We start from the raw sequence: 12507 nt of genomic DNA on the forward strand, positions 1-12507 counted from the left end.
AGGTCTGGAAGAAAAGGAAGTGACCAAGGAGGACAATTGCACATCTGAACAAGAACAGCATACCAAACTCTGCGAGACCAAGTCAGAGTAATCAGAATTACCAATGCCTCCTCTTGCCTGATTCTTTCAAACACTCTGGGAAGAAGAACTAGAGGTGGAAAAACATAGGCTTTTCGAAATGACCAAGGAACAACCAGAGCATCCACAAATACTGCCTGAAGATTCCTGGACCTCACACAGAACCTGTGAAGTTTCTGGTTCAACCAAGTTGCCATCAGATCTATCTCTTGGAGGCCCCAAAAATCCACTGTTTGATTGAAAAAATCCAGATGGAGAAACCAGTGGCATATTTAGGTTTTGTGTTGCCCTAGGCACTCAAAATTTTGCTGCCTCCCTACCCCCCATCAACCTCCAAGGTGTTAGACCTTTTTTGACCATAATATTTTTTGGCAGGGAGTAATGTGGATTTTTTTTTTTCCAATGTAAATGATCACAAGGACTTGCAAAACACTTGCATACATGAATACACACAGTTATACACAGGCACACACGAACAAACACATATACACATACACACACACAAATCCATTTATTGCTGATATATATATATAGTGCACTTCTCTCTGTATGTATTTAGTCTCCCTATGGGAAAAAGGGGCAACCAGACGTGGACTCCTTGCTCAGTGTGCTTAGAGGAATATAGCTACACCTCACTGACGAGGCCCAAAGAAGGCTGAAACGATCGTCTGGGGTTGCTGTGTTCCTTGTTCAGAGAGGAATTGCCTGGTATTTCGGCGCTGGACTGACTGTAATAGGCGGGATCAGACTGATATACTACAGGAAATTTCTTCTCTGTGAAAAGCATTACTGGGCTAAAAAGCTGCACCCAGGTGGTAAATCGCCATAGAACAGGCTAACAATGGTATTGAGCCAGTTGTTCGTTCCTGTGAGTGCACTTCTCTCTGTATGTATTTAGTCTCCCTATGGGAAAAAGGGGCAACCAGACGTGGACTCCTTGCTCAGTGTGCTTAGAGGAATATAGCTACACCTCACTGACGAGGCCCAAAGAAGGCCGAAACGATCGTCTGGGGTTGCTGTGTTCCTTGTTCAGAGAGGAATTGCCTGGTATTTCGGCGCTGGACTGACAGTAATAGGCGGGATCAGACTGATATACTACAGGAAATTTCTTCTCTGTGAAAAGCATTACTGGGCTAAAAAGCTGCACCCAGGTGGTAAATCGCCATAGAACAGGCTAACAATGGTATTGAGCCAGTTGTTCGTTCCTGTGAGTGCACTTCTCTCTGTATGTATTTAGTCTCCCTATGGGAAAAAGGGGCAACCAGACGTGGACTCCTTGCTCAGTGTGCTTAGAGGAATATAGCTACACCTCACTGACGAGGCCCAAAGAAGGCTGAAACGATCGTCTGGGGTTGCTGTGTTCCTTGTTCAGAGAGGAATTGCCTGGTATTTCGGCGCTGGACTGACCGTAATAGGCGGGATCAGACTGATATACTACAGGAAATTTCTTCTCTGTGAAAAGCATTACTGGGCCAAAAAGCTGCACCCAGGTGGTAAATTGCCATAGAACAGGCTAACAATGGTATTGAGCCAGTTGTTCGTTCCTGTGAGTGCACTTCTCTCTGTATATATATATATATATATATATATATAAACCCCCCAAACAAAGATTTCTTGATACAATATTTCCCCAAATGCAATATTAAGTGCTGAAAGCCAACTGAACTAAAGGCAATAGCTAGCTTAATAAATGAAAGGTTCAGATTCACCTCTAAAAAGTAAGCTCAATGGGCAGTTTCTTATTATAGCCCTTAGAATGTAAGTTCCTTAGGAAAAATCTCTCATTATATACCTGTATGATACTTCTAAAATAGCTTTTAACAAATATAGCCCAAAAAAATGCTGCCTCCCCCCAAACTTCTGCCCTAGGCGAGTGCATTGTTTGCCTAGACCAAAATATGCCCCTGCCATATGAGCCCCACTATGAAATCAACTAAGAGAATGAGAAGGGAGATATATTTTAGGGAAATTTTCATTGTCTGAGTAAAATGTCTTACACCTATCACTATAAATGCAGAAACAAACCTAATTGAGAAACAGGGTTTTATATATAAATGACTCACTCTGCACAACATATCATTTGCAGTTTTAATCTTTAGCTTTATAGGAACAAGAATTGGATAAGCACACTCATGTATCTGCATCTAGGTGCTAGCAGTATTCAGTGAAATAGTGGGTGAGCTTAATGCGGAAGCATAGTCTCTGGTTAATGATCTCTGCCTGTCTTTTCTAGAGCATAACATGAAATATGCAGTGGCAGGAAGAGAAGACTTACCCACTTGAAAGTTTTTGGGTTTTAGGCTTTGGGCTTATCTGTTCAATCCCACATAGGGCCAGATTACAAGTGGAGTGCTATATAATGCTCCAGCTCGAGCATTAACTGAGCTAGAAGTAAGCTTTTTGCACACATCCGGTTGCGCTCATATTATGAGTTGAAAGTAAACTGTTTCCTTTTGCACAGTAACCTAACGCGTGTAAAAGTCCAAACTTAGAATATCACACACGGCATAACGTATTCCCCAACAGTAGTCAATCAGCACTAACACAATCGCATATTCTCCAATGTGCTAAGCCGACATGAAAATATTAATATTTCCTGCAACCAAACTGCTTCAGAGGTTGCAAGGATATAGGTACATACTTCCATATGTGGTGGACCTGTCCCCTGGTAAGTCACATTTGGGATAAAACTTCTAGGTTATTGGGTGATATACTAGATCAAGACTTTAGTTTTGCACCGACTCAAGCCTTATTACATTTCCCAACTAAAAAAATAAACAAGCCAACAAATAAATAAATTAACACAGCAGTTCGTACCACTATAGCAAAATATTGGAAAACTTAAATTCCTAGCTTTGAAGCAGTTATAAATAAGATAAATGGTATCACTCTATGTCAGAGACTTCTGCTATACTTTTAGTTAATAGAGAGGCAGAACTAGCTGTTTGGGAAAGATGAGTTATGTGGGAGGAAAAGCAACGTAGAAGACATTGAGATAATAAATATTCACTGACTGATGTATATATTGACGACTAAAAGAATTAAGGTGTGGAAAGGACAACAAGTATACATCTATAGTTCAGATGTTAAAATAGTGAAGGGTGTGAGTGGGGTGAGTTGACCCAATTTTTTGAGGGAAGAGGAGCGATGGATGGCAGGGAAAGGGGAAGTTCTTTTTTTTATTGATATACAAAATATGTCTTGAAATTGAACATTGGTATCTTCATTGTGCAATCAACATGTTTGATGTCGTTTATCGTTTTTCTTTTTGGATTTTAATTATTTCTCTTTTCTGTTCCTGAAATTATTGTGAAATCAAAATAATTCAATAAAAAGAATATTCAACAAAATATTAATATTTCCCATTCCAATGTTATTCACATACAAGAATATCTTCTATATATTTATAAATTTTTTTTGCACAAATATATATCTATACCTATATATATTTACATGATAAAATAAAGGTATAGATAGCTATAGATATATACAGATATATATTTAGGAATATCTATTTATAAATACTTATATATGTGCAGAACATTGAATGTGAAATATTTACAGTAAATACATAGTTAAAACCTTAATTAAATATGAATATTGAATAAATATGATTTTTTTCCATGTTTTCATCTACTTAACTTCAAAGGGCTTAAATGCACATATATGCACCTCATATCTTTGAGCCCTTATAACTTTTTTTGTGCAATATTTAAAAAAAAAAAAAAAAATGTTTATTAGATAGTGTTAGTATAAGTGTATCTGTACTTTGTAATGTATTTTTTATGTGTTTTGTGAGACTTTTGTTTTGCAAAACAGTTTAACAGAGCTCTGAGATCGCCCTAACCCGCCGTGCGTTAACTTACCTGATAAATGAATTTCTTTAATATTGGCAAGAGTCCATGAGCTAGTGACGTATGAGATATACAATCCTACCAGGAGGGACAAAGTTTCCCAAACCTCAAAATGCCTATAAACCCCTCACCACACCCACAATTCAGTTTAACGAATAGCCAAGTAGTGGGGTGATAAAATAAGGAGTAAAAAAGCATACAAAAAGAGGAACTGGAAATAAAAATTTGCTTTTTATACAAAAAATCATAACCACCATAAAAAAGGGTGGGCCTCATGGACTCTTGCCAATATGAAAGAAATTAATTTAACAGGTAAGTTCTTACATAAATTATGTTTTCTTTCATGTAATTGGCAAGAGTCCGTGAGCTAGTGACATATGGGACAGAAATACCCAAGATGTGGGAGACCACAGAAGAGTCACTAGAAAGGGAGGGATAAAATAAAAGCAGCTATTTCCGCTGAAAAAATTAAATCCACAAAAAAATAAGTCTTAAAAATTTCACATAAATTTCAAGAAAAAAACTTAAATCATGAGCAGAAGAATCAAACTGAAACAGCTGCCTGAAGAACTTTTCTACCAAAGACTGCTTCAGAAGAAGCAAATACATCAAAATGGTAACATTTAGTAAATGTATGCAAAGAAGATGAAGTTGCTGCTTTGCAAATCTGATCAACCAAAGCTTCATTCTTAAAAGCCCAATAAGTGGCAACTGATCTAGTAGAATGAGCTGTAATTCTCTGAGGTGGAGACTGTCCCGCCTCTACATGAGTGTTGTGAATCAAAAGCTTTAACCAAGATGCCAAATAAATGGCAGAGGCTTTCTGACCTTTTCTAGGACTAGAAAAAACAACAAATAGACTAGAAATCTTCCTGAAATCTTTAGTAGCTTCAACATAATATTTCAAAGCTCTTACAACAGCCAAAGAATGTAGAGATCTTTCAAGAGTATTCTTGGGATTAGGACACAAGAAAGGAACAACAATTTCCCTACTAATGTTGATAGAATTCACAACCTTAGGAATACATTTAAACAAAGTCCACAAAACAGCCTTATCCTGATGGAAAATCAGAAAAGGAGACTCACAAGAGAGAGCAGATAATTCAGAAACTCTTCTAGCTGAAGAGATAGCCAAAAGGAACAACACTTTCCAAGAAAGTAGTTTAATATCCAAAGAATGCATAGGCTCAAAAGGAGGAACCTGCAAAGCCGTCAAACCCAAATTAAGACTCCAAGGAGGAGAGATTGATTTAACAACAGGCTTGATACAAACTAAAGCCTGAACAAAACATTGAATATAAAGAAGATTAGCAATTTGTATGTGAAAACCATCCTAAAGAAACTGAAAAATTCTAGGAATTCTAAAAGAATGCCAAGAGAATTTATGAGAAAACACCATGAAATATAGGTTTTCCAAACCCGATAATAAATCTTTCTTGAAACAGACTTACGAGCCTGTAGCATAGTATTAATCACGGAGTCAGAGAAACCTCTATGACTAAACACTAAGCATTCAATTTCCATACCTTCAAATTTAGCGATTTGAGATCCTGATTGAATAACGGCCCTTGGGACAGAAGGTCTGGCCTTAAAGGAAGTGGCCAAGGTTGGCAACTGGACATCCAAACAAGGTCCCCATACCAAAACCTGTAAGGCCATGCTGGTGCTATCAGAAACACGTGATTGTTCCAATATGATCTTGGAGATCACCCTTGGAAGGAGAACTAGAGGATAAATTTAAGCAGGTTGGTATCCCTGGACCTGGAAAGGTACCTGGGAAGCTTCTTGTTTAGATGGGAAGCCATTGGATCTATTTCAGGGATATCCCACATCTGTACAATCTGATAAAATACATCTGGATGGAGTGACCACTCCCCTGGATATAAAGACTGACAACTGAGATAATCCGCTTCCCAATTGTCTACACCTGGAATATGTATCGCAGAAATTAGACAGGAGTTGGATTCTGCCCAAGAAAGTATCCGAGATACTTCTTTCATCGCTAAAGGACTGTGAGTCCCCCTTGATGATTGACATATACCACAGTTGTGATATTGTCTGTCTGAAAATGAATGAATAATTCTCTCTTTAACAGTGGCCAAGCCTGAAGAGCCCTGAAAATAGCACAGAGTTCTAAAATATTGATTGGTAACCTCGCCTCTTGAGGTTTCCAAACTCCTTGTGCTGTCAGAGACCCCCAACCTGTAAGACTTGCATCTGTTGAAATCACAGTCCAGGGAGGAGAAACAAAAGAGGCCCCTTGAATAATCCGATGATGGACTAACCACCAGGACAGAGAGAGTTGAATGTTGGGATTTAAGTATATCAACTGCGATATCCGAGTATAATCCCTGCACCATTGATTCAGCATGCAAAGCTGCAGAGGTCTCATATGAAAACGAGCAAAGGGGATCACGTCTGATGCTGCAGTCATGAGACATAAAACTTCCATGTACATAGCCACTGAAGGGAATGATTGAGACTGAAGGTTTCGACAGGCAGAAACCGATTTAATTTGTCTCTTGTCTGTTAAAGACACTGAATCTATCTGGAAACCTAAAAAGGTGACCCTTGTCTGAGGAATCAAGGAACTCTTTGGTAAATTGATCCTCCAATCATGTCTTCGAAGAAACAACACAAGTTGATTCGTGTGAGATTCTGCTAAATTAAAAGATTGAGCCAGTACCAAGATATCGTCCACATAAGGAAACACTGCAATACCCTGCTCTCTGATTACATATAGAAGGGCACCGAGAACCTTCAAAGAGATTCTTGGAGCTGTTGCTAGGCCAAATGGAAGAGCAACAAACTGGTAATGCTTGTCTAGAAAAGAGAATCTCAGAAACCGGTAGTGGTCTGGATGAATCGGAATATGAAGATACGCATCCTGTAAGTCTATTGAGGACATGTAATGAACTTGCTGAATAAAAGGCAGCATAGTCCTTATAGTCACCATCTTGAAAGGTGGGACTCTTACAAAATGATTCAAAAACTTCAGATCCAGAACTGGTCTGAAAGAATTTTCCTTCTTCAGGACAATGAATAGATTTGAAAAAAAAACCAGACCCTGTTCCAGAATTGGTACTGGTACAATTACTCTTGAAAGCTCTAGATCTGAAACACATTTCAGAAAAGCCTAAACTTTAACAGGATTTGTTGGAACATGAGAGAGAAAAAATCTTCTCACAGGAGGTCTTATTCTGAAACCTATTAGATACCCCTGGGAGACAATATTCTAAATGGAATCTGACCAAACGTCTTGAAATAATTTCAATCTGCTCCCCACCAGTAAAACTGGATCGAGGGCCACACCTTCATGCAGCCTTGGGGGCTGGCTTTGGTTTCTTGTAAGGCTTGGATTTATTCCAACTCGAGGAAAGCTTCCAATTGGAGCTACAGTCCTTAGAGGAAGGAGTGGTTTTCTGTATTCTATTCTGTTGAAATGAATGAAACCAATTAGAAGCTCTAGATTTGCCTTTAGACTTTTTATCTTGAGGCAAAAAAGCTCCCTTCCCCCCAGTAATAGTGGAAATAATTAAATCCAACTGAGAACCCAACAAATTATTACCCTGGAATGAAAGAGATAGTAACCTAGATTTAGATACCATGTCATCATTCCATGATTGAAGCCATAAAGCTCTTCTAGCTAAAATAGCTAAAGACATAGAGGCCTATTTATCAAATGTCTGTCGGATCAGGATCAGGTCCGACAGACATCGCTGAATGCGGAGAGCAATACGCTCTCCGTATTCAGCATTGCACCAGCAGCCAATCAGCCAATCGGCCACCAGCATGGGGGTGTCAATCAACCCGATCGTACTCAATCGGATTGAATTGTGGTGATCTCTGTCCACCTCATCAGAGCAGGCGGACAGGGTTATGGAGCAGCGGTCTTTAGACCGCTGCTTCATAACTTCTGTTTCTGGCGAGTCTGAAGACTCGCCAGAAACACGGTCCCTCAAGCTCCATTCGGAGCTTGATAAATGGGCCTCAATGAATTAACATTTATCTTGATGATATCAAAAATAGCATCACAGAAAAAATAATTAGCATGTTGAAGCAAATGAACAATGCTATGCAAATCAGAGTCTTTTTCCCTTTGTGCTAAGCTATCCAACCAAAAAGTTGATGCAGCCGCAATATCAGCCATAGAAATGGCAGGTCTGAGCATATAGCCAGAATACAAATAAGCTTTCCAAAGATAAGATTACATTTTTCTATCTAAAGGATCCTTAAAAGAGGTACTATCTTCCATGGGAATAGTAGTACTTTAGCAAGAGTAGAAATCAACCTTAGTGACTTTTTCCCAAAACTCAGGATACAACTTTTAAACCTTGAAGAAGGAACAAAAGAAGTACCAGGCTTATACCATTCTTTAGCAATCACATCAGAAATGGCATCAGGAACAGGAAAAACCTGAGGAGTAGTCACAGCAGGTTTATAGATAGAATTTAAATGTTTACTGGATTAATTATCAAGAGGACCAGACTCCTCAATATCCAAAGTTATTAACACTTCTTTCAACAAAGAACGAATATACTCAATCTTAAAAAGATAAGATGATTTATCAGTGTCAATGTCTGAAGAAGGATCCTCTGAACCAGAGAGATCCTCATCAGAGGAGGATATATCAGTATGTTGTCGGTCATTACAAATTTCATCAGTAATATAAGAAGTTTTAAAAGACCTTTTACGTTTATTTGAAGGCAGTATAGCAGCCATAGCCTTCTGTATCGCACAGCAATATAATTTTTCATATCAACAGGGACATCATGTACTTTAGATGTTAAAGGAACAACAGATACTGTACTAGCACTAATAGAAACCTTCTCTGCATTCAAAAGCTTATCATGACAACTGTTACATACTACAGCTGGAGATATAATCTCCACTAGCTTACAACAGATACACTTAGCTTTGGTAGAACTGTGTTCAGGCAGCATGGTTCCTACAGCAGCTTCTGAGACAGGATCAGATTGAGACATCTTGTAAAATGTAAAAAAGAAAAAGAAAAATAACATTAAACAGAAATATCTTATTTCCACATATAGCAGTTTCAGGAATTGGAAAAAAATGCAAGTGCTAAATTTGGCAAAAAAAGCAAATAGCATAGCCCTCTGAGCATAAAGAAGGCAAGGAGCATATAGGAAGTGAGGTAAAATAAAACTAAATGTTTTGGCACCAAGTATGATCCACAACGCAAAATGAAGTTGAGAAATTTTTTGGCGCCAATAAACATCCGGAAATTAAGCAACTCACATCATAACAGAATTTTGCGCCTAACAACCTGGGGCGTGATCCGATATACATCGTAGTTTGTGGCGCAAGCAAGGGAACCCCTGCCGCCCGTAGTTTCAGCTCGCAACTCGAGCTATCCAATATACCCCGCCGGCAATTGCTAAAGTACAAATTTCTGGAGTCGCCAGTGACTTGCGGCACTTTAGAAACTGCCGGCGCCTACAAAACCTGACTAAGTTATTAAATCTCCCGTACTGTCTAACACGCCTCCCGAACGTAGCCCGACACATATACCCCTCTATCCACTATCCCCCCTCACTCTCCTAATAATAAATGTATTAACCCCTAAACCGCCGCTCCCGGACCCCGCCGCACCTAATAAAGTTATTAACCCCTAAACTGCCACTCCAGGACCCCGCCGCCACCTACATTAACTACCCCCTAATGTGAGCCCCTTACACCGCCACCACCTACATTAACTACCCCCTAATGTGAGCCCCTTACACCGCCGCCACCTACATTAACTACCCCCTAATGTGAGCCCCTTACACCGCCGCCACCTACATTAACTACCCCTTACACCGCCGCCACCTACATTAACTACCCCTTACACCACCGCCACCTACATTAACTACCCCTAATGTGAGCTCCTACACCGCCGCCACCTATATTAAAATTATTAACCCCTAATCTAATCCCCCTATACCACCGCCACCTATATTAAATTATTAACCCCTAATCTAATCCCCCTATACCACCGACACCTATATTAAATTAATTAACCCCTAAAATACTAAAATATCCCTACCACTAAACCTAAGTCTAACCCTACAAATAGCCCTGAAAAGGGCTTTTTGCGTGGCATTACCCCAAAGTAAACAGCTCTATTGCCAGCCCTTAAAATGGCTTTTTGCAGGGCTTTGCCCCAAAGTAATCAGCTCTTTTACCAGCTTTTAAAAGGGCTTTTTGCGGGGCATTGTCACAAAGTAATCAGCTCTTTTGCCTCTAATCTAAATCCCCCTACACCGCCGCCACCTATAATAAATGTATTACCCCCTAATCTAATCCCCCTACACCGCCGCCACCTATATTAACTATATTAACCCAAAAGAGCTGATTACTTTGTGACAATGACCCGCAAAAAGCCCTTTTAAGGGCTGGCAATAGAGTTGTTTACGTTGGGGTAATGCCACGCAAAAGCCCTTTTCAAGGCTATTTGTAGGGTTAGATTTAGGTTTAGTGGTAGGGATATTTTAGTATTTTAGGGGTTAATTAATTTAATATAGGTGGCGGCGGTATAGGGGGATTAGATTAGGGGTTAATAATTTAATATAGGTGGCGGCGGTATAGGGGGATTAGATTAAGGGTTAATAATTTAATATAGGTGGCGGCGGTATAGGGGGATTAGATTAGGGGTTAATAATTTTAATATAGGTGGCGGTGGTGTAGGAGCTCACATTAGGGGGTAGGTAATGTTGGTGGCGGCGGTGTAAGGGGCTCACATTAGGGGGTAGTTAATGTAGGTGGTGGCGGTGTAAGGGGCTCACATTAAGGGGAAGTTAATGTAGGTTGTGGCGGTGTAAGGGGCTCACATTAGGGGGTAGTTAATGTAGGTGGCGGCGGGGTCCGGGAACAGCGGTTTAGGGGTTAATAACTTTATTAGGGATTGCGGAGGGGGATCGCGGTTGACAGGTAGATAGACATTGCACATGCGTTAGGTGTTAGGTTTTATTTTGCAGGTAGTTTAGGGAGTTACGGGGCTCCAATACACAGCGTAAGGCTTGCTATGCCTGCAATATGTGGTGAGGTGAAAATGGAGTAAGATTTCTCCATTTTTGCCACATAAGTCCTTACGCTGTATATTGGATACCAAACTGCGCTGGTTAGGTATACCTGTCTATGGGCCAAAAAGCTACGGCCGAAGGCAGAAATATACGAGCATAACTTCTAGGTTACGCCGTATATGTGATACCAAACCAGCTTTTGTGGGCGACGCTGCATATCGGATCGAGGCCCAAGCGTCAACTAATACACAAGAAATTACGAACTTGCGTCACATTTGCTCCCAAAAATTTTTCTTGCGCCAAGAATGACACAATAAATAACAACATTTTGCGCCCTTGCGAGCCTAATTTGCCCGCAAGTTTTCCAAGAAAAAACAAGTCAAATTGAAAAAAGACTATACCCCAGGTAAGACAAACTTCCAAAATATGATTCCCATAATGAAACTGCTGGACTGCAAAGTGAAATACACATAGACCTGACTCATGGCAAATATAAGTGAAATACATATATTTAAAACTTTAAATTAAAACATAAAGCGCCAAACCATAGCTGAGAGTGTCTTAAAAAATATATACATACTTACTGAAAGACACCCATTCACATATAGCAGATAGCCAAACCAGTACTGAAAAAGTATCAGCAGAGGTAATAGTATATAAGAGTATATCGTCGATCTGAAAAGGGAGGTAGGAGATGAATCCCTACGACCGATAACAATGAACCTTTGAAAAGATTTCCTGCGAGGAAAACCATAAAATCAACAGGCGATACTCCCTTAACATCCCTCTGACAAACACTGTACTCTGAGAGGAACTGGCTTTCAAAATGCTTAGAAGCACTTATCATAGAAGAAATCATAGAAATCAAGCACAAACTTACTTCACCACCTCCATAGGAGGCAAAGTTTGTAAAAACTGAATTGTGGGTGTGGTGAGGGGTATATTGATAGGCATTTTGAGTTATGGGAAACTTTGCCCCTTCTGGTAGGATTGTATATCCCATACGTCCCTAGCTCATGGACTCTTGCCAATTACATGAAAGAAAGCCTCGTTAAACTAATTTTCGCTTGTGCACAACTGTTACCGCGCCACTCATAATCTAGTCCTTAATGGACCAGGGTATTCATTGGATGAGTGGTGTAAGGGTAAGCCAAGATAATGTTAATCAGTTAATCTGCTATAAAACATATTTAAAAAAAAAAAAGTAAAGTGTATGAAAACAGCAAACTTGTACCACTATCTCTGCTAAAAAAAGTTACATAAAACCTATCACTGGAAAGAGGTTCATTTCGGCCTTCAATTTTTTGTATACAAGACCCTCTAAATATTAGTTGGAGCAAAAGTAGAAACAACCCCTAGAGATTTAGATTACTAAAAGGGTCTCACGTAAATTTCTTAAAGTCCACATATATGAAACTAGTCTTTTATTTTTAAATTAGGCATCTTGTAATTCTACAATTATCAGGATATATTCAGCACAAATTATGATCTGTTATTCTGGTACTACTTTCTCCGGAATAAGCATTATTAACAATTTACTCAAAGTTTAAAAA

The 12507-nt window shown here is 39.4% G+C and overlaps 1 protein-coding gene across 1 annotated transcript in view; it reads right to left on the bottom strand.

Moving 5' to 3' along the window:
- MELTF (melanotransferrin) overlaps positions 1–12507 on the bottom strand; it is a 108442-nt gene that overhangs the window by 57561 nt on the left and 38374 nt on the right. The window lies entirely within an intron of this gene.

The sequence above is a fragment of the Bombina bombina genome, chromosome 4 (genome assembly GCF_027579735.1).
Source record: "Bombina bombina isolate aBomBom1 chromosome 4, aBomBom1.pri, whole genome shotgun sequence".
In the NCBI taxonomy this organism is placed as follows: domain Eukaryota; kingdom Metazoa; phylum Chordata; class Amphibia; order Anura; family Bombinatoridae; genus Bombina; species Bombina bombina.